The sequence below is a fragment of the Anser brachyrhynchus genome, assembly GCF_964034855.1.
Source record: "Anser brachyrhynchus genome assembly, chromosome: 4".
In the NCBI taxonomy this organism is placed as follows: Eukaryota; Metazoa; Chordata; class Aves; order Anseriformes; family Anatidae; genus Anser; species Anser brachyrhynchus.
The window spans coordinates 22,830,403-22,855,534 of NC_137698.1; the positions used below are offsets into that span (position 1 = coordinate 22,830,403).

The following is a 25,132-nucleotide window of genomic DNA, read 5'->3' on the forward strand; positions in this document are numbered from 1 at the left end:
ATGAACTGTAGCCTTCCGGCAATCACTAATGCAGTGTTTGTATTCTGTGTTGGGATTATCCACTTGGGTGCTGCACTGAAGCTGCATGGGCTATTTTGACACTGCATCCAGATGCTCCAATTTTGCTTCAGTGACTCAGAGCACAGCCAAAATGCCTTAAAGCAATGTTCAAAGGGTTAGGTCTTGATGAACCATTAAAGTACTCAGAAGTGTTTCTAAACATTTCTGAAGCTGAAGTGACTTAAGTGGCCTTGGTGTGACACCCAGGCAGGGAATAATTAATAGAAAGATTAAGTTCCTCTATAGGTAGCTGTGCTTCAGGTGAATGTCGATTTTACCTCATTTTTTTGTGAGAAAATAAAGAATAAAGTACAAATAAAAATAAATACAATAAAGTACAGAAGAGAAAACACCTTGATTTTACTGGCAGCATATCAATTCTACAAAGAACAAACCTTTTGTCTGCTTTGGATATACCAAGTGGAAAGATCTAGGAAGAAATATTTGATTAAAAATTGCACTTGTCATATTTACTGCTGTGAGACCTAATCAATTTACTGTTTTGAGACCTAATCAATTTACTGTTTCAGCAGGAATACAGAACCAGACTTTTATTTATTATTTTTTTCTCTGAATGAAGGGACCTCATGTAGAATCTAAATATAGTTTGACCCAAAATATGTATCAACATAGCTGAGTGGTACATACCTGAAAACTAAAAAGTCAATCACCGAGGTTTACTATTCCAATTAGCAAATATTTAGGGAATTGGAGAATAATTTTGCACAGCATCATTCATTTAATCAGAGATTAATTATATCTACTAAATAACAGAAAGAAAATCAGAAAAATATATAAAGCTTCAGCACAGGCTTGAAGCTAGAAGCACCTGACTATCTAATGTTAACTAAGCCAAACTACAAATTTTCTAAAACTTTCTTACCAATGAACATACAGGATTACAATTTCATATCTGCTTAATGTAGGTTTAATGTAAAAAAAACATGCTTTATATATATATATATATTTAATATTTCGTAGTTTTAATTCTTAATTTTTCTTGTTTTTGGAGTTTCCTGAATATCAGTTTTGGTCTAGTCTGATACTAGGTGAAATAAGAAAGCAGTTTCAAATGGCAGGTGTGAGTGAAGAAGAATCTTAACTGGGTTACAATAGCTCAAGCTTGGAGTATGTCAGAGGAGACAGATTTAGCACAGTATATGTACAGTATGCTAGGAGAGAGTTAACTGTGGAAAATCCTGAAAGAGACATGCTGAGACAACTGAACTGAAGGCTATCCTGAAAGAATCTTTCTTAAAAAAATCACTACCAAAATTCACTTTATGATCCCTCCAGCACCTGTTCTGCTCTATTTCTCTTATCTGTTTGCATCCAGCTGCTGCTACCAGTTAGCTCCCTTACTGGGCTGAATGGGCACTACAAAAACCCAATGATGCCCTACTTGCCTGCCCTGCCTATTTCACAGATGGGTTAGATGCTTCTGCAACACTTTCAGTGCAGAAGTTGTCCAGCTGCACTTCAGACTGCATTTGGTTTATGGGAATGGATAATCACTCTAAAGGTTTAGTTTGTAGGTTGTTATATATGCCTTTTTTATTTTATGAAATACATACTGAGAAGATTCTTAGATAACTGCATAAAGAACATGTACATGAATTATGATTACTAATTTTACTACCATTGTGCTTATACGCTCGTTAAATCTAAGGGGGTGGAGGTGGGAAGAAAGAAATAAAGATTATTTGCATTTTATAATTGTTTTCACCACTGCAGTTCAGAAGACATTTTCAGTTTTGAAAATAAAACATTTGCTGAAATGTACTAATCACTCCAGAACAGAAAATAGTTGTAGTTTTATAGACTGAGAAAGTCCAGAATTATAGAGAATCGTATGTGTTTAGTTAAAAATAGAATTCAGGATGTTTTATGGAAAATAGTTTCAACAGAACAGTGAACTACAAAAATCCAAAATACTATATATCCGTTGGCAAAAAAGTCAGCAAACAACAAATTAATAATTGGCAAATACAACTGACTCCTCCAGCAAGAATGTTGATTTCTTTAGAGTTTCTGGTTAGAAGGTCTTTCAGAAAAAATTTACTGCATTATTTTGGGAAAACTGGAATGCATAAGAACAACTCATGAGAATAATGGTCCCTGTTAGCATTTAATAAAAGAGCATCAGAAACGCAACAGCTCTGTTAGATATTTCAGGAAAATCTGGTTTACATGTAGGGCATCAGAGATGCCTAAAATACCTACTGTGGCACAACCACCTTCCACAGCAGATCTAGTGTACTAAGTTTCCTTCCCTCATGAAAAGTGTAGTGGATCTTTGCAAGTATGTATAATCAGAAAAGGAAAGGCTTTCTTCATTTTCTGAGGTAAACTTCTTAAACGGAAAAGAAATGCAGTCATGAAGCTTTAAAGTTTGGCTTTGTTCTTTGGATTATGGCTTGATCTTTCTTGTTTGCTCTTGAAGAGGGAAGTGTATATGTTCTTCACTCATTCATTCACTGCTGTAAAGAAAAAGCTTGGGAAATCAAGAAAAAAAGCCTTCTTTTTAGCAGAGTTATCTGAAAGTGTCCAAAGTTAGTGGATGGCACATTTCACCATTTTTATTCCTTCACCACACCCCTAAAGGAGGGCAATCATTCACTGAATTAAGCCTCAGAAAGTCTGGGTTTCATAACTGGTCTGAGCAGATTTTCTCTGTGACTGTGGACACATTTGCAACATTGAACAACTACTTCTGTAACTGCAGACTGCTCCTGAAAGATTTTCTTGCAAGTGGTCAATATATGACCTTGCCTAAAAGATTTTGCTGGCTCATTTTTTTCCCCCCATTAAAAATATAGCTATACTTTTTGGGACTTTTTCTCATATTCTGTGGCAATGTACACTGTAAAGAAAGATGTCTCAGGCTTAATAAACAGGCAGCGCTTTTTTTTTCGTGTTTGTATTGGTCTTTGTGTCTGAGCTTAAATTAGCACACTCATGTAGACAGCAGCTTCTACTAAACCCTCTTAATGACAGCACGTTAGTTCAGTACAGGTCCTTGAAGTATGAAATGTTAGGGAATACAGAAGCATATGCAGCAGAACTTGGTGTATGAAATTTTTTTTTCAGTTAGATGCTTTAACATAACAGGTATTGAAAGATCATTCTTTCCCCCCTAAACCACCCCCTTCTAACTTAACTAATATTTTGCCAAATAAAAACATGCTTTAATTTCATTATGGACTGACTAAGAAATAATCTGGAAATATTTCGGGGAAAAAATGTGGAGAAGAATTATCATCACCGTTCTTAAAAACAGTATTTTTGTCCAATAAGCAATACATACACTTGCCAGAGACACAGGGAACTCTGGAGAAGCCATTTAAACACAAAACCAAAGAACTGGAAATGAAAGATTAGGTTTACACACTCTTTGTAAATCATTCATGGAAGTAAAGGGAATCCCCCCTCTCTTCATTTATTCAATAGCTCCGTGGTTAGGGCCTCATCTGATATACAATGTGGGACAATCAGGTTCAAGTCCCTCTTTGTTCATGTGTTCTTGAACCCACATTTTCACTTTCCCAGAAGAGTTCTTAAACCAGTGTGAAATCTGTAATTGGCTTCTCTTGATCCCCATGGAAAAGCTGTTCTGCATGGATTATTTAAATACTGAGTCAAAGAGCGAGAATGACTCTTTGGTCTGGCGGTTAAAGCATTCACTTGGGAGGCACACAGCTAGGTCAAAGTAGCAGTTCAAATAGCTCAGGTGAGAGCATACGACTGCAGAATATCCAATGCCTGGGTGATTCCCCTGGAAGGTGGGAAATAAGGGTTTAAATCTCAGTCAAGGGAAAGGAGTTGAAACCTAGTCTCCTATATATAGGAGTCACTGCATTAAAAACATATGGTGGGTTCTGCAGCTTTGTGGGGGCAAAGGTGAGCGGGTGGAAAGGGGAAGAAGATGAAAAAGAGAAACAGTTGTTCTCTACTCCCTGAAGTTTTGTGATTCTATTTCCTTTTCTAAAAAGGAAAATAAAAGTCATTCCAAATTCAATCTACATTTTGAAAAAAAAATTACTTTTTTTTTAAAAAAAAAAAAATTAGCAATCCCTTTATTCACCAAACACATATTCAGATATATGATGTAAAAACACATTGCAGGCTCAGATTAGATTAAAGGTTTGGATTGAAGATTTTTGCATGCATAAATCCCCTTCCCTCCCCACTGGTGGGCTGTGGTTTTTTTTTGGCTCTTTAGTTGGAGATTTCTCTTAACACATGTACGTAATAAACACTAATAACCCATGGGGAGCTAGGATTGACTGCCATTTAAGAACTGTATTAAAGATGACATTCTCAGAACTAGCAGAGTGAGAGGGTGATACTGTCCTGGAAAGTGTATTAAAGTTAAGTTTTCAGATTGTGCAGAGTATATTCATCATACTTTTTAGCATATGAGAAAGAAATGGTCATAGTTTTTCTTTTTTGAGATAGCATCTGGACACAGAGAAATCAGTATAGTTCATCTGGCAATATGAGCTTTGAATTTCCATGATATCACGGTTGTAAGCCTCCTATTTGAATGCAGTATTTTATATTTAATTTATTATATACTGCCTGAAGCACATATAAGTCCGTTTTATGAGGAAATAAATCACTACACCGAGTAACAGAAAAGTATACTTGAATTCCTGACTACTAGCCTTCAGCTCTGACTTGAGAATTCATTTGCTTTCCTGAAGATTAGATACAGATTTTTGTTGTTGTTGTTTAAATTTGAACAAGGCATAATTCACTTACGGTATTTAAATCTTATTTTTCTTTCACTGTCACTATTTCACTCCTAAAACCTTCGTGTTTTTCTGACAGCATTCAGAAGCTCCAGGGATATCAATGACAAGTTAACTGGATGTAAATCTTTCAAACAGAAAGTGGGTTTCAACAGCAAAAGGCTGGTAAAGCTGAAATGTTAAGCTAGAAATACAACATGGCTTTGGTTAAAGGAACATTTTCAGCTTTGTACAATTGCATCAATAACTTAACTTGATGGTTATATAAAAGTTACATATTCAAAAATATTCAGTCTTAGGCCAACATTTTACAACATTACTCCTTGCTGGTGTGCATGTGTATATAACACATACAAGTCACTATGCATTTCTGAACAAAAACATTAGAACATGCTGCTGCATTCACATAGCACTTATTTTTCCTTTTTATTTTATTTTTTTTAATAGCTGTGCATGGAAAAATAACTTTTTTTTTCCACTTGCCTCTTAGTAACAAGGGAAAATTATTATTTTATTTTTTTCAGTCTAGCTTTTTACCAATGATGATGCCCATTTGGATAAGTTGTGCTTCTTATAGGAAGTCATAATTCCTAAGTTTCCAGTGTTCCATTCCTCCCCACCCCCTCTGAATACAAAACAACATTTTCACTTGAGAAAACTCAAGCACTTTTCAATTAAAACTTCTCAGTCTGGGCAGGGGAGGAGGAAGTTTGTGTGGGTAATTGCTAATTTTTAACTGACTCCAATAAAAGTAGTCAGTTGAGTCAGTAAGAAGAGCCAGTTCACTGACTGCTTAATATAATTCTGCTTTGATGTGACAAATTAAGATCTGAAATGGAAAACGAAGACATTGATAAATGGTGTAAATCAAGTCTCTATTCATAAAATGTATGTTCTTTCTATCTCAAAGATGTTCATAGGATATTCAGTGATGTCCTGGTTCCAGTTAGGACAGAGTTAATTTTTCCTCATAGTAGCTGGTAGGGTGCTATGTTTTGGATTAGGATGAGAAGAGCGCTGATAACATGCCGATGTTTTAATTGTTGCAGAGCAGTGTTTACACCAGGCCAAGGACTTTTCGGCTTCTCGCTCTGTCCTGCCAGCGAGCAGGCTGGGGGTGCAGCAGGAGCTGGGAGGGGACAGACCCAGGACAGCTGACCCAAACTGGCCAAAGGGGTATTCCATACCATCTGATGTCATGCTAAACAATATATAGGGGTGGCTGGCCGGGGTGGGGGGCCGGCTGCTCGGGGATAGGCTGGGCATCGGTCAGCGGGTGGTGAGCAATTGCATTGTGCATCACTTGTTTCTTACACATTATTATTATTAATACTATTATCATTATCACTATTATTATTATTATTGTTATTATTATATTCCTGTCTTAATAAACTGTCTTTATCTCAACTCACCGGCTTCGCTTTCCCGTTTCTCTCCCCCATCCCAGAGAGGGAGGGGGGAGGGTGAGCGAACGGCTGTGTGGTGTTTAGCTGCCAGCCGGGTTAAACCACAACAAGTGAAAAAGAGTAGGTACTAGGGGAAAGTTCTTCCTTGTGACTAAGAAGTGTAGCAAGTGTCACTATCAAAATCTGTGGAACTTTTTTTTTTTTTTTTAGGTTTTATTGGTTGTTGTAACAGGCGACTGAGTATTGATAGACATACAGTTTAGAGGTGCTTTCACATAAACAGTAACTTGGCACGTTTGTAGAATTTTGCCTTTCAATTATATAACAAATATTTCACAAAAGAAAAATATGGCCAAAGGGCATTTAACTACTTTTTAAGCATGCTATGGATTAAAATGTAGGAAAGAAATCTTCTGATGTTATTCAGAAATACACATAAAAGATGCTAATGTTGGCAAGCAAACTGGAAAAAGAATCAGGATTCCCTAAGTACTTTTGTAAAACATTTCTATGGCTATGCAGCAGTTACAATTTAAAATGTAAAATATATAGATAGATATATATAGATATAGATAAAATGTAAATATATAGATCTTCCAGTTCAGAATTGTGTTAGTTTAATATACAGATGTAATATCTCCAGAACTGCTGTATGATATTCTTAACCTGCTCAGTTGGTAATTTACCTTAACTTGCTTTAATTTCAGCATCACTGGGAAGAAAGCGTTACTAGAAAACTCAAGTGCCAATGCCAGTGTAAAGAAGAAAGGTTACCAAATCCTCTATGATCAGGATTGGACACATGAAATGATCAGGAGTAAAACTATTTATATAACCACATCTACATGTCTGATGTAGACTATTTCCATCACATAACACAAGAAAATACATATTGCTTTTGTTGTTTTTTAAACTTTGAAAAAGAAAAGTATGAAGTAAAAATTTATGTCTCAGTATTAAGGAGTGCAGTTTTTTTTTCAGAATTTGGGTCAGAATCAAGAGAGTGATTCTTAATAACTAAAAAATAATTAGAGAAAAAATAATTAAGTCAAAGCTAATATGATAAGTAGCCTGGTGCTATACTACACCCTGTTCTTGTCCAAAATTGTTCACTAATTTACATAAGAACAGAAAAGTAACTAAATTGTTTCTGGGTTATTGGTCTTTTAATCTTGTTTATTAATTCAGGTAATGTACCACTACAACTAGTTTCCATTTAATTATTTTTATTTATGTACCATTAAGCTCAATTTTCCTTATTTCTTTTGTAGAGAAAAAAGAAAGAGGATGAATCCACTGTATTTGTGTTGTCATCTCATTTCCAGTCCTCATAAGGCCTTTTTTCCATACTGATGAGAGAATCTTTCACATTCTTTAAACTCAATTTTTATTTCTTTAATTAGGAGCTTCTATAAGGACCTTTTCAGTGAACTCTTCACATTTTCATATACTTCTGCTTCACTACTCTAGCTGATTGTTTTGGAGTTTGTGCAGAACACATGCCTGATCTGCAAGAAAGCCGCTTTCAAAGTCTTTCGTATTCTGCCGTAATCCCCCGGTAATTACAAAGGCTCTCTTTACAACAATAAGCAAATCTGAGAGGAGTTCTATGGCTCTGCATCACACATTAAATTGCACTTGGACATTTCAGCTGAATTTTCTTCCCTTGAGCCTGAAACTTGCATATAAAAACTGCAAGATGCCAAAACACAAGAACTGAAAGGTTATGATGATGGTAACTGTGTCTATACAAAGCATTGATTAAATGAAATACAAAACACAGCCTGGATAAAGGCTTTACTTTAGCAGCAGCAAAGTCCTCATTAGAAAAGCAAAGTTGACAGAGCTTAAAAACACTTATTTTATAGCTGATAACCATTAATCATCTTTAATGACTTTTTTTCTCCCCTAGGATTTTAACAGTGCTTTTCATTGCTCCTCAGTAATTACTCATACTTATAAAATTTTTATTTTTAGGGAAAATGGGTCTTTCTATCAAAGAGAAAGATCTTGCTAGATTTGTGACTTATCTGCAGCTATTACTTGAGGTATATGACCCATGAGCTCTCAGAAGTCAGCTTTCCAGTTACTGTGCATACATAAAGGAAAAAGGTACAATACCTATCTTCACAAATAAAAACCCTGTTTGCTCTATTATCCTTTTCTTTCTTGGAGTTTCCTCTGCCTATTGCATATTGATCAAGAATATACTTGCGTTTTCTTTTTGTATTTTCAAAGGGCTACACCAAGCTCCATCTATAGCTCAAAAGAAAAACAGTAAGGATCCATGGTAAAGTAAACCACTCCCATACCTCTGATCTCACCTTGTCCTAAAAAGCTGTAAAAAAGAAGAAACAGCTTTATGCAGTTTGCCGCCAGTGTAACTGTGTTAAATGATGTGGTGGGATGAGAACACTCTATTGCGAAGATGGTCTGATAATGATCTCTACTTTTGGGAGGGCACCCATAATCAATCTTCTTTAACAGGCTGTGACACTGTTTTCTGGTGCTGGGTCAGTATACAAAATGCCTTCTTTTGCCCTGTTACCATAACTTGTCCTGCTTAATACATTATTCCGTGTTTCTCACGGTGTAGAGGAATACTCCCTGCAAACAACACGGGAAGCCAGTATCAACTGGCAAAAAGGAAACCAGACTACTGAATGGCGCAAAGGAGTTTCCACTAATTTCATCAGTGAACTACAACTTAAAGAAAATCAAACAAACACATTTTCCCTCAATTTTTTCACTGACCTTGAAAACTTAACACAGCTGCCATTCACAGAAACAAGGAGAAAGATATTGATAAGCTGTTCCTCACTCTTTTTGCTTAATAACAAGTTCTTCAAGCAATCATCTACTACATGGAAATCTCAAGTTCTGCTCTACCTGAAAATTATTTGACCTCTATCGTCCCCAGAACTCCCCAATCTCTTGGGGAGATTACTGGTAAGTATCTTTCTGTCTCTCCTGATGAAACTTTTTAATACTTTCAATAAATATTCACATACTCAATAAGCCAGAGACAGTAAAAATAATTATATTCCTTGTTCGTTGAAGCAATTTACATGGGGAACCCAAGTTCTAATTACTATACTATTGTAATAGTACGTACACAATATATTGTATATATATTGAGTACAAAGTGGAGCTATGTCAACAAAGAAGATGTCTGAAAGTGCTGTGATTAAGGTACTTGCAGGAAAGGAAAGGAGATGCAGGTTTAAGTGAGCCTCGTCTTCCCTTTTGCCACATGAGCTGATTATTTTAATAGCTTTTGCATTGAATGAAATCGGCCTGATTCACTTCTGTGAATTCACCTCGAAAACTAATTTCAGAGTTAAGTATTTGGTTCTTTTCATTGAAATTTACTGTTTCTAAATTAACTGTAATTGCATATTTATGGTTAGTACCTCCAGCTAGACGCACCTTCCACAAACCGCGAGTGAGTGCACGTCATGCGGTTTGAAAGAGTTTTTCCTCCGTGCTTCTGGAGACAACCATAGGCAAGAGGAACTACGAGATGTGCACGTTTTCCTTTGATAACATTTTACCAGCAGCTGCCACCTTCAGGGTCTGTCTCCAGTCACAGTCACTACAAATTTATTTTAAACAAAGAAAGGTCTTAACGACCAAATACTAAATTACTTCATGCTTTGTTGGTCACAAGCAACGTCTTATTCTCTAGCACCCAGGAAGTCGGTACATGTTAATGTACAGCTCTACAAGGCTCTTTATGAAGCACTGCTTAATAAATAAAATAAATATCATGGTGGTAATTTATGGCTCTGTCAGTATGGCCTCTGCAGAATACATTATTATACCGTAATAAGAATACAAAATGATCAAGCAGGGATGACAATAATGAGGACTGTATGAGAAGAGGGAAACTACCCCTGCCTTAGAATGCATGAATGGGAAATGATGGGAGTTAGGGAGTACCCCAACTACGTAGAAACGATGATTGAATGAGCCTCTCGTGTGAATAATTAAACAATTGCCCATAGGCTGTATTCTTCTAATAGTGAGGGTGCACATATTTGCTTGCTATAATAAAGCACCTACTGGGGGCTTTTTTTATTTTATTTTTCAAATTTCCCCAATCCATCTGCTAATAAAGTAACATTTAAAGCCTTGAAAAAATTCCTAGTGATGATTGTAAACATACATTGCATGCATGTACATTTTATGTCCAAATATTCTGGTAATATTTTCCTCTGAATTCTGTATCAATATCCTCAAGTCAGGACTTGAAGATACTCACCACAAGATTAAAAACCAAACGAACAGCCCAAAATGGAAGATCTGATTAGGATCAAAACAAAGAAACAGTGTTCAGAGAAGCCTGTCTCAGCGCCTAAGAATTTTTTCTTTCACTTGGTACAGAAAAGAAAATGGAAGATAGCCTCACAAAGTACAATAGAAATGGTAAAGCTGAATTAGCACAGAAAGAAACTACAGAATGAATTTATATAACTGATGAAAAGTGACAACTAAATGTGGAAAATAAACATTTTGTAATAGAATATTCCAACTTGCTCTATTACAGTGTTACCCTGTGTTGGCTTGTATTCAGTAAAGGCAAGAGACCAACAGTCCCTACAAGGAAATAGCTCACCGAGAAAAGAAATGTTTTGGAACCAAAGGCTACAATTTGTGTCCTAGTTCTCACTAACACACAAAATTGTGCCTGTCTGCTACACATACGTTGCCTAGCTGACAGAAGTTGGTACCATACCGACTGCTGAAATTAATATAGCAAAGATTAGCTTGTTAAATTCGTGCCCCCCCCCCCCCGCCCCCCCCCATTTTTTTTTAATCACATTTCTGTGGTAGGCTACCTGTAACAGTTTCACATCAGTTTGCAGCTGGTCTTGGGCAGTAGCAATAACCACTAGCAACAGGAATAGCCTGCAGTAGGAAAAGTAATTCTAGATAGCTGATCCTACTTGTGAAGATTTAATCAATTGTATTCTTTATGGAAAAATATATTGTATTAGGATTTTATGTGTTTTGTTTGTAAATGAGTCTTAATGTACAGAAATCTTACAGTACGATTTAGGGAACATTTTTCTTCACATGGATTTTATTTGTATGATTTGACAGTAGAGGTTAGGTAATACTTCATATTATGTAATTTCTTATTTTTATATTAGTTATCTTCATTGTTATGCACATTTTTGAAGCATGGCATTCTGTGAGATTAAAAAAGGAGAAGCCCAAAGAGAGACTGTGCATGGGTACAAACTTCCCTTTTTAGCAATGGAGATGAGATGACTTTTTTAAAGTACAGGTGCCTGGAAATCACATTATCAGGACAGAGACAATACCAAATACTTCCTTAAATGGCTCATCTTGTACCTCAGCAGCATATCCTGACTAAAATAAATTGTGTGAGGGAATTAATATGGAGACATTGTGTGTAGTTTAAAAGCTAGTTCTGTTTCAAACAATATGCATATTTATCATAAATAATTAATTACTGCAGCTATTTTTTCAGCTTAACATTTATTCAGTATAGGAAAAGTACCTGGCAGAATTCCTTGCAATGGCATTTTGTGCACATACTTCAAATTTTCTGTAGTTTTAAACAGATGCCGTTTTCAAAGAATGGATTTATTAGACAAAAAAAAATGAAGTCGGAAATTATGGGGCAAAAATGCACAAAAAAAAATAAAAAATTGCTGTGTGTAGCATTATAGTAGCTCTTTATCTGCAGCATGAAGATAAAATTATGTTACACACCCAAACCACAGACAACCACAAATTTCGGATGGGTTATGAAGCTCGGAAGAATCATTAGATATTCCTTAGACACCCACTTGGTATTTCATAGAAAAAAAAATAATTTACACACTGAAAGCTTTTGTAACTCCAGTTTTATCAGTATTCCAGACATAGCTTATTATTAATAAGAAAAAATAATAATTATATTGAAAATAACTGATTAATTATTAAGATCTTTCTCTCCAGTGCTTAAAATCATCTTTGTACCTCAGTGAAAAGTCAGAACTAATGCTACGTGGGATGGGAGAACCTTACACACTGTTGCAGTAGTGTAATTTGTATTGATACTAGAATATGTTTTAGTGTGTGTTTTTTTTTCCAAGTACTTTTTCCTTTCCCTTCCCATCTTTTATCACTTTTACTTCCCTGTAAATTTCTGTTCTTCTAAAGAGATTAAATGGTTGTATGTTTGCTGTGTTGATTTTCTGTATATTCACACATCCCAGAAAACTGTATTATTTGTCCGCCAAACTAAAAAAGTAAAATCAATGACAGCCTGGTAATTTTTACCCCTTATTGTCCTATCAAAATGCAGCAGATGATTTTTCACAAAATAATCAATGACTTTTAGTCTTTCAACTCAAACTTACTTAAAAAAACAAAAAAAAATCTACAATTTAAGAAGATTTATCTTCAAGTATTGTACTAAGTGTGTCTCTTGTGGTCTAGTTATTGGTAAGAGAAAAAGAGTTCAGGTTCTTATAATTTAAAGAGTTATATGTGAAATGAAATAACTGTCTTTATACATACAACATATAACTATTATCCCTACTTATCTTACATTCAGATTATACATAAATAGAGACTCCTGGATTCATGTGTAAAGATCTGTCTAGAAGAATTTACAAATTGCTACTTTATTTATTTCTATTACAGTGTCTGTGATGTTATTTCTAATTTTCTTTGCTCCTGTGAAGCAGCATACTGAAATCTTGAGGGAAAAGAAAACATACAAATGCTATTACAGTACACATTTCTAAGCAGCAGGAAGCCTGTAGTAAGTGTCAGAGATTGATCAGGATTTTATTCCATATATAAATAGCCGCTATCAGATGTAGTGTGCCAAAAGGTCATGCATGCATCACCCATGCTGTATGTTTGACCACCTCAGACTTCCAGTAAGGTAGCAGTGAGCTTAAATTACTCAAAACAAACGGAAATTGTTGAAACCTTTTCAATGCCAGTTAATGTCTATAAACACAATGCCAACAGAATTTGTATATATTTCCAATGGGAATGGAATGGTGAGCTGAATAAATTAAAATGCATGCAAACTGCTGAAACTAAGTGCATTTACAAAAACCATTACGATACGCATGCATGTACCCCTGCCTTAATGCACAGAAGAAAGTAATGCATGTATGGCACAGATTTCAGACATGCACCATAGAGCCCAAGAGAATGTTTTTAACCATTAAAATGTATGAGGGGGTTACTAGCAAGAATTCTGTGAAAGAGATTCATTTACAGACTGCCAAAATTGCATGAAAACTCCTGGAACCTTTCAGGATTTACACTGCAAGTATTCTATACACCTTAATTATTCTGTATTCAGTACAGAGGGTAATTAATTGATTAATAATGGCTGTAAGTATGAAAGCACCAAATTCATATGAATGTGGGACACTTCTAAAATATAATAATAAACTCCTTAGTCTAGAGTATCACTGTTTCTGAGATCAGCTAGGGATCTTGAACTAAAGATGGCCACTGCATGGTGCCAGGCTTGCAGGAAGTGACTTTGTACAGAAAAGCTTCACTGCAGAAAATAAGGAATTTAGAGTAATTATAGAATCCTATTAAGATACTGTGAATTGAAAGGATATGGATACAGCAATTCCACTACCTTTTCAACAAAACAAAGTCCTCCGAATCAGAGATTTTTTCTCCCTCAACTCATTTAAACATGTAACTGCACCTGAAAGCAGTATCACACATGCAATGGCTGTTACAAAGGCATGCTTCTGAGACTGCCTCACAAATCAGGTGAGAATTTGTCTTTCTGATACAAAGTTTGTCACTGACGATTACCTTGATGCCAATATTTCAACACACATCCTAAAATGCACAATTTTGAGGAATAATCTTAAGACTGGAATCATTTGATCCCAGATGTCTTTCAGCTAGATGTATAATCTTAAGATTTGGTGAATTTCATCTCAGTTAGGCGAACAACTAATATTATACAAACATGCACAGCCTGCTGTTCAGTACCACAGAAAATGTCTCAGTGCTTAATAAAATTATAGTAAGTTGGCTTTCACATACATTACAAACCCCAGTCATAAAGATCTTTTGGCTAATCATTTTTTTTAAGCTTAAAAACTATTTTGAAAAGTCTTTGACCACGGTACTTGCCATTATGAACATGGTTAGGCAACAGACAAAGAATTTTTTGCCAACCTCTTTGATTGTTTTGTAGTACACATAAACAATTACTATTTGTGATTTAAATCTTGAATTACATCAGCCTTTTTTCCATCCTTATTCACAGTTGACTTTTTTTTTTTTTTCTTAAAAGAGCTCCTTTACAGAAAAATATTCCTAAGTAAGTACCAATAACATCTTTTAAAAGTACTGGAGATCAGCATACTTCTCTTAAATTTGTATTGTCCTTTCTTGCCCTTGTTGGAGAAAAGAACCTGTCTAACTAGTAGAAAGAAACAAGCAAAGAAGTCAGGTAGTGGAGTTCTGCTGTATACAGAGATTTTAATTATGAAAATGCCATATAGTTATCTTCACTCAAATATTCTCAAAGCTCTAAAATCTTTCTCATAATACTCACTAGCGAATTCAGAGATGATGATATTCATAAAAGAGTTAAATTCAATATAAGCATTACCTTCCAGCAACTGTTTTTCCCTACTGTAGTAAACAGACGACATAAATTTACCCAAACCAAATATTCAATAGACAGGTTTTAAAAATGATAGCCTTCTCTGCTTGAAGCATGTTCATAACCCCATTAATATGAATGAAAGTTAACCATGCACAGGAGGGAAAGAATACATTTTCTCTGTGTATACGTGCTCTTCAGAAACTTTGAATATTTCATTTTAATAAATATATTTTAGAAAGATGTCTAGTTTATCAGAACAAAGGCTTTGGTTTCTGTTTTAAAATTACTGAGGCGCAAGATAAGACCAGAAAAGTTCACCCGGCCATGTATATTTTACTGCAAACATGTCATTTTCGACATCTTTCAAAGATGTATCTGGAACTGAAAAGCAATCCTACTGAGGTATTGTTTGCCACTGCTCATTGACATATTCATGTAATGTAAAATCAATCAAAACCAAAAAGCCCTTAAATATAAACCCCAAACTGAACTCACAAAGCTATCTGCTTGATATGAAAATACGTGACTGCATCATTTTGTTTTTCTAGAACTTCTTTGTTTAGAAAGCAAGTTGAGTAACCAAATTTATGTAGTAATTATGTGAAGATTTAAACTACTTCAACAGTATCAGATTATAAACAACTCATTTATTTAGGAACTCTTCTATTTAGATAGAGGAGTAAGTGAAGCTATGAAATGAAGCTATCTAATTATGTAACAACAAGAAAGTAGTGTAAGCTTAGGAATTAAAGCTAAACCTCCTAAAGGGTTACATGAAAGAGAAGTTCTGTTTTACAGAAGGGATGACTCTCGGGTTCCTAAATATCTTTTGTGACCTAGGGTAAACAAAACCCTCTACATATTTTCAAAACGACACTCTTAAATCTTTTTAAGTTTTATATCACTTACATAAACAACTATTTTACCAAAAGGGAAATGAGAGGATCATAGAATGTTTGAGGTTGGAGGGGAAGTCCGGAGGTCTTCTGGTCCAACCCACTTACTCAAAGTGGAGCCAACTTAGGTCAGGTTGCTCAAGAATCCTTGTGAACAACCATGACTAGGTTCTGAATATCTCCAAGGTTGGAAATTTAACAGCCTGCCTGGGCAGCCTGCTGCAATGCTTGGCCATACTCATTGTGGAACTGGTTTTCTTAAGACTGAACTGGGATTTGCATTGTTGAAAGTAAGAGTCATTGCATCTTATCCTTTTACGCTTCAGTAAGTACTATGAGAACATTCCAGCTCAACCTTGTTTCTACCTTCTTACTTGAAGACAGCAGTAAGAATCCCTCTTAGCTTGATCATGCTATGTAACTGGAAACTGTGGCAAAGAAAACCTATCATTTTATTATTCATGTCAATTTCATACATTTAAATTTAGTACTCAGATATTTTTGCATCCAGTCTTTGCTATAATTGCAACTAATTGAACAAACATCAAAATTTAAAATAACACACAGAATTTGTAAAATATGTACACAGTCGCAATTTCTGCTGGAAGACAATGACGATGACGTTTAAAGCAAATACTAGAATTAAAAATTACATACAGAAGTGCCAATCAAATTAGATTCAGAACATTTCCAGTGGCACCTGAAACTTTGTATCTATCATATCAAAGTTGCACATACATTTTTATTTTGTTCCTTTCTTTTTAAACATCTGCTAGCAGATCAAATCCAACAATATTTTGGCAGCCTAAAATTATACTCTTCTGACCTTGACATTAGTATTCAACAGCACTGATGAAAGAATGACAGCTTCTCCATCCTACTGGGTGATCTTGCAAGCTTTTACCTTCATGACTATGGAGTTTCTGTCAATTGTGCTTCCAGCTGAATGATCACATTCTTTTGAATTATGAAGTGACTGAAAACTGTGCTAATTGGGTCCATATTGATGTCACTCATAAAGATTAAGTAGCCTTAATAGCCTTCAAAATATATAAATACTTATTTTACTGCATGTTAGCTGTAGCATGTCATTTGGCTTGAATGAATCATTTGCAATATCTAGAGAACACATGCAAATCATTACATAAAAATATTTAGTAGTATTAATATATTAAAATTAGAAGTCAAAATTTCCAAAAGAAAGAAAAAAAAGCAATTAAATATATATATATTTTAAAATTATTAGGAAATACACACATAAGCTCTTATGCATAGTGCTACTAAATTAAATAGAAATTAAGAAATCAGGTAGTTACTAAATTCAGTAGAATTACACATCAGAAAGACTGACTGAAAAAAGTAACTGCAAAAAAAACAAATAACAACAACAAAAAAAAAACACTGCAGGATTACCCTGTGATAGTCTCACTTCAGCCACTATGACTAACTTCAGAGCAGTGCACTGCCAGCTCTTAGAATTAAGAACAATAAATGTTAGAAGAGAAGCATCCTATTTTGTCATGGACAGACACCTTCAGTCTTTTAAGGTTCAGCAATCTGCTTGAACTACCCAGAACCTGTATGTAAGTATTGCCAAATCCTTAGCAATAGTTATATACTAGATACTTCTGTCATATTCAGGGATAACATAACTTTTGATAATGAAATGAAGTTTCAAAAGGAAAAAAACAACCAAATGTGCTATCTTTGAAGTTATATTGAGCTGTCAGAACTACCAGCTGAGCTATTCTCTAATTTGCCCCTGTACTTTACCCAACGTTTTGCACTGCCTGCAGAATTCCTGAAGACACAACTTTCCTGCTTTAATTGCTTAGGTGACATTAAGCCATTTTGACCAGGCATTTTCAACACCTTGTTCACTGTATACCTTAAACAGAGTGCCTTGTACCTCTTTCCTTGGTTTTGAGTACTGTCCTGGGCTAGGAACTGGAAAATCCCATGGTATAGATGATACTTTTTCCCTTCTTTCTCTTTATCCTTGAAGCTACTTAAGACTTTAATTAGGTAGCTTAACATGGTTCTGATTTTAGATAATTGCACTTTTTTAAAACTGATATGCCATACATATCTTAGAATATAACAGAAAGTATGACACACACATGATTTATTTTACAGTAGTGTATCTGCAATTGGTTTAATTTCTACGGTTTATAGAGGTTCCTACAGTGCCCATTAAATTGTATGAAGCTCTAAAGCATATACACACAAGTAGTTGCAGTCAATTCCGCTCAAGTGTCTTAGTGATAACAAGTATCTTATTCCAAAACAGCCAACCTAAAATTGCACTTCTTTAGTACTTTTGTATTAAAATGCTTATGTTCCTCTATGACTATTGCTTTACACAATATATACAATTTTTTTTTTTTTTTAGATCATTTTAAGTTGCTTGCACAAAGTGAACAGTACCTACACTAATCGTATGAGTACTTTAGATTACTGGGTGGGTGTGTAGAAGAGAACTTCAACTGTGTAAAGTTATATCATAAATCTTGACTACTCTACTGTTTATTTTAAGTAGAATTAATACCCTTTTTTTCTATTACATCACATTACTATGTTTTGAGAAAACATTTTACATAATTTTTCATAATTTTGCATCTTACACCCTAGAAGGTGAAGAAAACATGTTTTCTCATTAAAAAAACGCCACCTTTTCTGGATCAAAATAATAGTGCTTTGTCTATTAATTATTGAGTGGCATAGCCAAGTCACTGGCCAAAAAGGGCAGAAAACTTTATATTTCTGTAAGAAAAGAGAGCAAAATAGTTAGAGATAAAATATTAACTATTTCTGTCTCACTCAGGGAGATTCTCCCACTGATACAAGTATCTCAGGAGTTATCATCATCTTATGAAAAGAATAAGCCTGGAATTATTGTTTGTGTTTTTTAAAAAATGAAAAAAATCATGGAGGAGAAGACAAAAATGAAAAAGCTGAAAGGTCAGCTTGGCTCTTTAGCTTATTTCTAGGACAGCAAACACAATGGTGATTCCATTTCTTCACTTTCTTAAAAACATTAGTATTTAACAATTATGCTAGGAGCCACATAGAACAGTAGAATTAGGGGCACATTAACTCCTCCAGCCTTGATCTTGTAGATACCTGACTACAAATGCAATCCAAAAGCTCAACATGGTACCTCTGTCCACGTGCAGGTGGTAAAGCTGGACACTTCTGTACAGGACACAAGAGAAGAGCACCCAAAATGACGAGGGAAGGAGCTGCCTTAAGAAGAGCCACCAAGAACTAGCCCAGGCATACTTGTGGGGACTGACACCAACTGCAACTCCCGCTTCTTAAGAGCGTTATTCTGGATTTTAGGGACACACATTCACTTGGAATCTAATCTCTCCAATGCTCGCATGCCTGTACTCTCATCTTCTGTTGCACTGAGCCAGGCTTATTTTCCTCATTTACTACACGGGTACTTCCAGTGGAGGTGCTGACCTTTAGAATAGCAGCTGGAGCATTACTCAATGTGGAAGAGAAAATAACTGAAAGGCTTAAATCCACAGATATCTATCTCCTTGGAGGGCATCATATCCAGGTTTTCAGATGGTTGGGGACAGATTTATGGATAATTGAGAAATGGAAGAGGAAAAAACCTACTAAGACCCCACTGAAAATGCGCTGTTGGGTGATGCCCCTCCCCACAAGACAACTAACCTTCCCAAGTCCTTCAAGATTCGCTACACCAGAAGGAGCAAAAAAGCCTAAGAAACCTCATGCTCCTTAGCTGCCCTAACAGTGTTTAGTGTACCACAGACCAGTGGCTCAGAGCTCAGTAGTTACAGCTTTCCACAGCAGGTACCCGATTCTGCATGCCCAAGCAGCTTGTAAATAAAAATAATAGCTGCCAGGCAATAGCTATCTAGGGGTTTTCAGGAGAGAAATTTGAGATTTAGATTCTTATAGTCCACCTAAATCTTCACTTAGGTAACAAAATAAGGTCTCTCTATCTTGCTCTTAAAATCCATCACAAGCTATGGCACCTGACTCCCAGCACCACTACAGCCCTAAAGGTTAACTCCGCAGGGCTCACCTCAATTAATGACATGTTCTTCCCATAATAGACACCTCTCTTTTTCTAGACACGTCTCTTTTTCTATACAATCATCAGCTTTCATTTTTTTCTGTATTATCTCTATGAGACAGCTTGATAACTTGATAATTTGTTAATGACATAATTGCTTCTTATAAAATCTATCGTGTCTACTAACCTCTAATTGTTACTCTCTGCAGCTGATTTTGAAACTGAACTCTTAAAAGATTATATTGATTATGGGAAAACAGCCAGATGTTGTTTCTCTTGAAACTGTGGAGGGAAAAGGCACTGATGAAAACCTAGCTCAACTAACAAAATATGCCAATGGTTTATTTTACAGAGTTTATTTTACAGAGAGTTTTTTTGTAACAATAAATCTAAAAGCAAAATCTGATTTGAATGTGGACAACAAAAGATTCTAAAATATTTGCAGATGTGTTCCAAAACTGAGGTTAATTAGTTTTGTGGGTTTATTATGACTTGTTATTTAAAAGATAGATATAATTGTGAAGAAAATAGCAAAACACACACTAAAATCGTAGAAATCACTGGAAACTGGTTTGACATGACACAATAAATTTCAGTGTTAACTTGCCTGTGCTTATATGAAGGAAATTGGTTATTTATTCTAGCAGCAGGTAGTTTATATTTCTCAGTTTGTTGATATGATATAGTACTTAAGTGCCTCACTCCAGTTAACGTATCATATACTACTGTGCTATATTCAGTTAACATCCAGCCACAGTAGGACTTGACATTATGAACTACATTTTTCATCTCTACAGCTAATGATGAGCTCCCTTACAATCCTTTCTCCTTTTAAGTAGTGTAAATGATAAGATTATTAGTTCAAATCTTCTTATTGGTAGCCTTTAGAATAAAATCACATGGTAATTACTGCCGCATTCAAAGGCTAGCTTTTTTTCATTCTTTTTTATCAAAAAAAAAAAAAAAAAAGAAGAAGGAAAAGAAAAAAAATAAAAAGACTGGCTTTTTTAAGTAGCAGCAATTACATTTTGAAGCAAAGTAACAGACACTGCCAAGGGTTCATAGTACAAATTAAAATCACAATATACCTTCAATAATTTTGTAGTAACAGTCTGCTAGAGTGGGTACCACCAGAATTTGTGTAAGCAGAACCAAATAACATAGAATGTTTCTTTTTACAGTATTTGGCCTCAAATTACTTTAGTCCAAAACCAGCTGTATTCTTAAAATACAGGGAGACTATACATCTTGTCCACAAGATGTAATTTGTAGAAGAAGTAATTTGGTCTCAAAATAATGTGCTTATAAATTATTCACAAATATATAAAGAAATCTGATTCTGAACGGTATTTTGGCAACTAAAATAATCGTGCGATTTCAAGTGTCTGCAGGTATGTTGACCTAGGTATTTTCAGGCAAACCTTAATTTGTTATTTGATCTCTGATAAGTTGCTGTAAATACACTGCCGTGGAATAAGACCTAATAATGTCCAGAAAGAACACTACATTCTGATTCTCATCAGTATCTCATTATGTTTCCAAAGGAGAAAACTTTCAAAAATGATGTAATTTTAAACACTGTTGTCAGCTATCGGAATGCTTAGTTACAAGGAGGTGTTGGGTGTTGACCATTAATGTATCTGGACAACAAGCAAGTGGACAACAACAAATGGACTGAAAGAAGGGAATATGGGATCCAACCATGTCAGAAAACTAACTAGGAACCTCTGGTACAATATCAAAGTCGTATCATTTCCTAATTATTAGCCCTTGGAGTTGTTTCACGCTTTTAACTTCTAATCACACGATAAAAAAATCTGATCATCAAAGCAAATCTTAGCTTATAAAGCCAAAAAGTGTTATTATGATTGTATTATCTGACTTCAAACACAAACTACAGAATTTACGTTTTCTGCACTAATACGATGCCTTCTGTGAATATCTTCAAAATGACAACTAACGCTGGTTTCTGGACTCCAGGTGATATTTTTACCACATTCCTTGATAATCTGCTGGAGTAGTTCCACCTTTAAAACATTGTGACATTTTTCAACCTGCCTGTTTAAATCACTTTCTCTTGTCACTGTAGCCAAATATTATGTTGCCCCCTGAACCAGAAGCATCACATAGGAAACTGGTCTTCAGGCTGTGAATTCTAGCTAAGTTTTTTCCGGTGCAATGACTTGAGCATGTTGTCCTCCCATCCTATGCGTGCCTTTTTCCTTGGTTTTCCTTGGTTCTTAATATTTTACTCGGATTTTAATAGAAATAAAGACAATGATACAGCAAAATTTTGCTGTTTAATGAGGTCTGAGCTGTGACTTAGACTTGTCAAGCTGCAGCCGCTCCTGTCCACAGTATCTCAGTATTTTGACACATCCTAGTAAATTCTTTATGGCTACAGAGAACTATGAGCCAAATTCTACCAATGGAAAATTCCTTATAGCTCAGTTTGGAGCTGGTTCTACTGTGTTTTATTAACCTGAAACAAACATAAAAGTTACACCCCAAAATATGCATAATACATTTAATTTTATATTTCTACATATAAAACATAGAATGATCTTTCTGGATGTTTTTTAGACTATGCAGGAGGCTTTTCTCTTTTCAACTTGCACAAAAATGACAAACAGCAATTTTTATTCGCATTAAATAAATAAATTTATAACCCGCAAATCCTGTGATGTCAACTTCTATACTCTATGCTAGGAGTCCTGGGCATTTATTTGTGCTCTCATGACAATATAGCTTGAGCATTACTGAAATGTATGCCTTTATCTCTTAGCAAATTATGAAACTACAAGTGAAAACAGACATTTATTATTGTTCATGAAATCAGAATGAATTTAACTTGTGCTACAGAAAACCTTTCCAATGAAACAAACAGAATTAAGATCTCATGTGCACCATCACAGTGTCTTAATCATAGGACTGTGATAAAATTGAATGTTAAAGAGTAAGAAGAATTTCTTCCATATGCAAAAAATCTTTTATCTGCACATTCAGACCTTGAGATTTCATTTGATGTATTAAACAACCCCCACCCCCCAAAAAAAGCCCAAATCAAATTGTAAAGGATTCAGACAACAGAAAATATATGGGTTTCCCAGCACTGGACAAAAGAAACAAGGTGCCTATCTGTCATGTTACTTAAGCAGCTCCTCACTTCAGCCAGATCTTCCTGACATATCTCTGCCTTGAGTCTACAAGATTCTCCCCAGGCTACGTAGCGCTGTAATTCCAGCTGAGTTTTGCAAAACACCCACCTTTTCACTCCACCCCTGCAAAGGGGCTAAAAATATCAACCATGTTTTTCCCAGCTTTTAGTTTATTTTGTTCTCTGGTTTTGTTCAACTGCTTGCAATCTTTACAGCCCCTATTTTATTAGTGGTAGAAGGTCTTCATAAGCAAAAGTTGTCATTGATATAAAATGAGGTGAGTAGTGATTAAGGCTAAGTGGATCTGTTAATTCAGCAACACTTAGAATGACTGAACATGAATAAAATGGTAAATTACAATTACATTCCTAAGAGAGTACATATGAAATCCATATTAATACCACATTAGTTCATCATGACTAACATTATTATAGCTAATACTAAATGATAAAATAATGACTACCTACTTATAGAATTACCATTTCTAATCTTCCTACTGGAAGGAATATAATTATGCCTCTCTAGAAAGAATGCAAAGTTTTTCCTTTTTAAGTGATTACTTCGGCATATAACGTGGCTTTCAGCTGACTCAGCGTGCATTGCCTTATATATGATTTTCTGAGATAAACAACAAAACCTAATGAAGACTTAAGATAGCAATCAAGCACACAAGCAACAGAAGCTTGCAGACCGCATTTGGGGATGCTGACCTTCTGCCTACTTAAAATTTTAGGTTTGGTTTCAAAATTGAATCTGCAGATGGTTTGAGGGGGCTGGAAAAGTGAACTTGGGATCTTCTGAGCCCTAAAGCCAATCACAAAACTGGCTTTCTATAAAGTTTACATAGCTTACGTCATGGAACTGACAGTCTTATGTGTGTGAGCTACAAGGACAAGTGACATTATTGATAGTTTTAGCAAAGCGATTTTTGTAGTAAGAACCCATGACCAAAATGAAAAAAATGTAAAAGAGAAGGGGAAATGGGGAAAGGCTCCACTGAGCAGGATGCTGCAGGAAAGCTGAGTTCCTGTGGGAGGCCTGACTGGGAGGAAGCTCTCACGCAAGCAGTTGGGAGACTACAATTTTGTGTAATTTCTGAAGGAGCTAGTAGAATAATTAAGAAGAGGAGAGAAAACACAAAAGTAAAAGGTGAATTTAAAACAAGACACAACTTCTGTCTGGGCAAATTGTTAATGTACAAATTAAAAGATGACAACAATGTAAAGATCAATCTGTCAATATGACAACCAGCAGTTTCAGCTAGTTTATTTTTCATACTAAAGTAGAGATGCGTTTAAATTGTTAAAAGGAAAAATTATTTGAGCCTTGCACAACAGTTAATGATTGTGATTTGCAATGTCTTCGTGTGATATATTTGTTCTCGTGACATATTTGGGTCAGAAGCACTGAGGAACACAGCCTACTGTTTGGTAAACAATTTAAAGTAATGCAGTCTGTAAAGTTTCATGGGGTTTACTTTATTTGAGAGAGGAATTAACAGAATGGTAGACCCATTTTTTGAGCCTGCCCAACCTTTCAGTGGCATGGAGTAACAACTGCCAATGTACAACTAAGTTAGGTATGGAGCTTCTGTTACCAGCATAATTGTATGGGTTTTTTTGTTTGTTTTTTGGTTTTTTTTGTGCTGTGTTGGAAATAAAACTAGAATCAGCATGTGAATTGTTAATTTGCTATCTGAAACCTAAGAAGTTTCAAACCTCCAACACAAGAAGTTTACTTCGTATGACAAAAGCTAATTTATGCAAAATATTTTAAAATTTACTTTGAACACCGTAAAACAAGGGAATCACACAGTATCACACACAGATTTCTAGGTTGGAAGAGACCTCAAGATCATCGAGTCCAACCTCTGACCTAACACTAAGTACTCCACTAAACCATATCGCTAAGCACTACATCTAAACGTCTTTTAAAGACCTCCAGGGATGGTGACTCCACCACCTCCGTGGGCAGCCCATTCCAATGCTTAATAACCCTTTCGGTAAAGAAGTACTTCCTAACATCCAACCTAAAACTCCCCTGTCGCAACTTTCGCCCATTCCCCCTCGTCCTGTCACCAGGCACGTGGGAGAATAGACCAACCCCCACCTCTTTACAGCCTCCTTTAAGGTAACTGTAGAGAGCGATAAGGTCGCCCCTGAGCCTCCTCTTCTCCAG

General features: G+C 35.4%; 1 protein-coding gene across 1 annotated transcript in view; it reads right to left on the minus strand.

Moving 5' to 3' along the window:
• LOC308194612 (uncharacterized protein) overlaps positions 1-25,132 on the minus strand; it is a 975,354-nt gene that overhangs the window by 438,487 nt on the left and 511,735 nt on the right. The gene's annotated exons all lie outside the window — the stretch shown is intronic.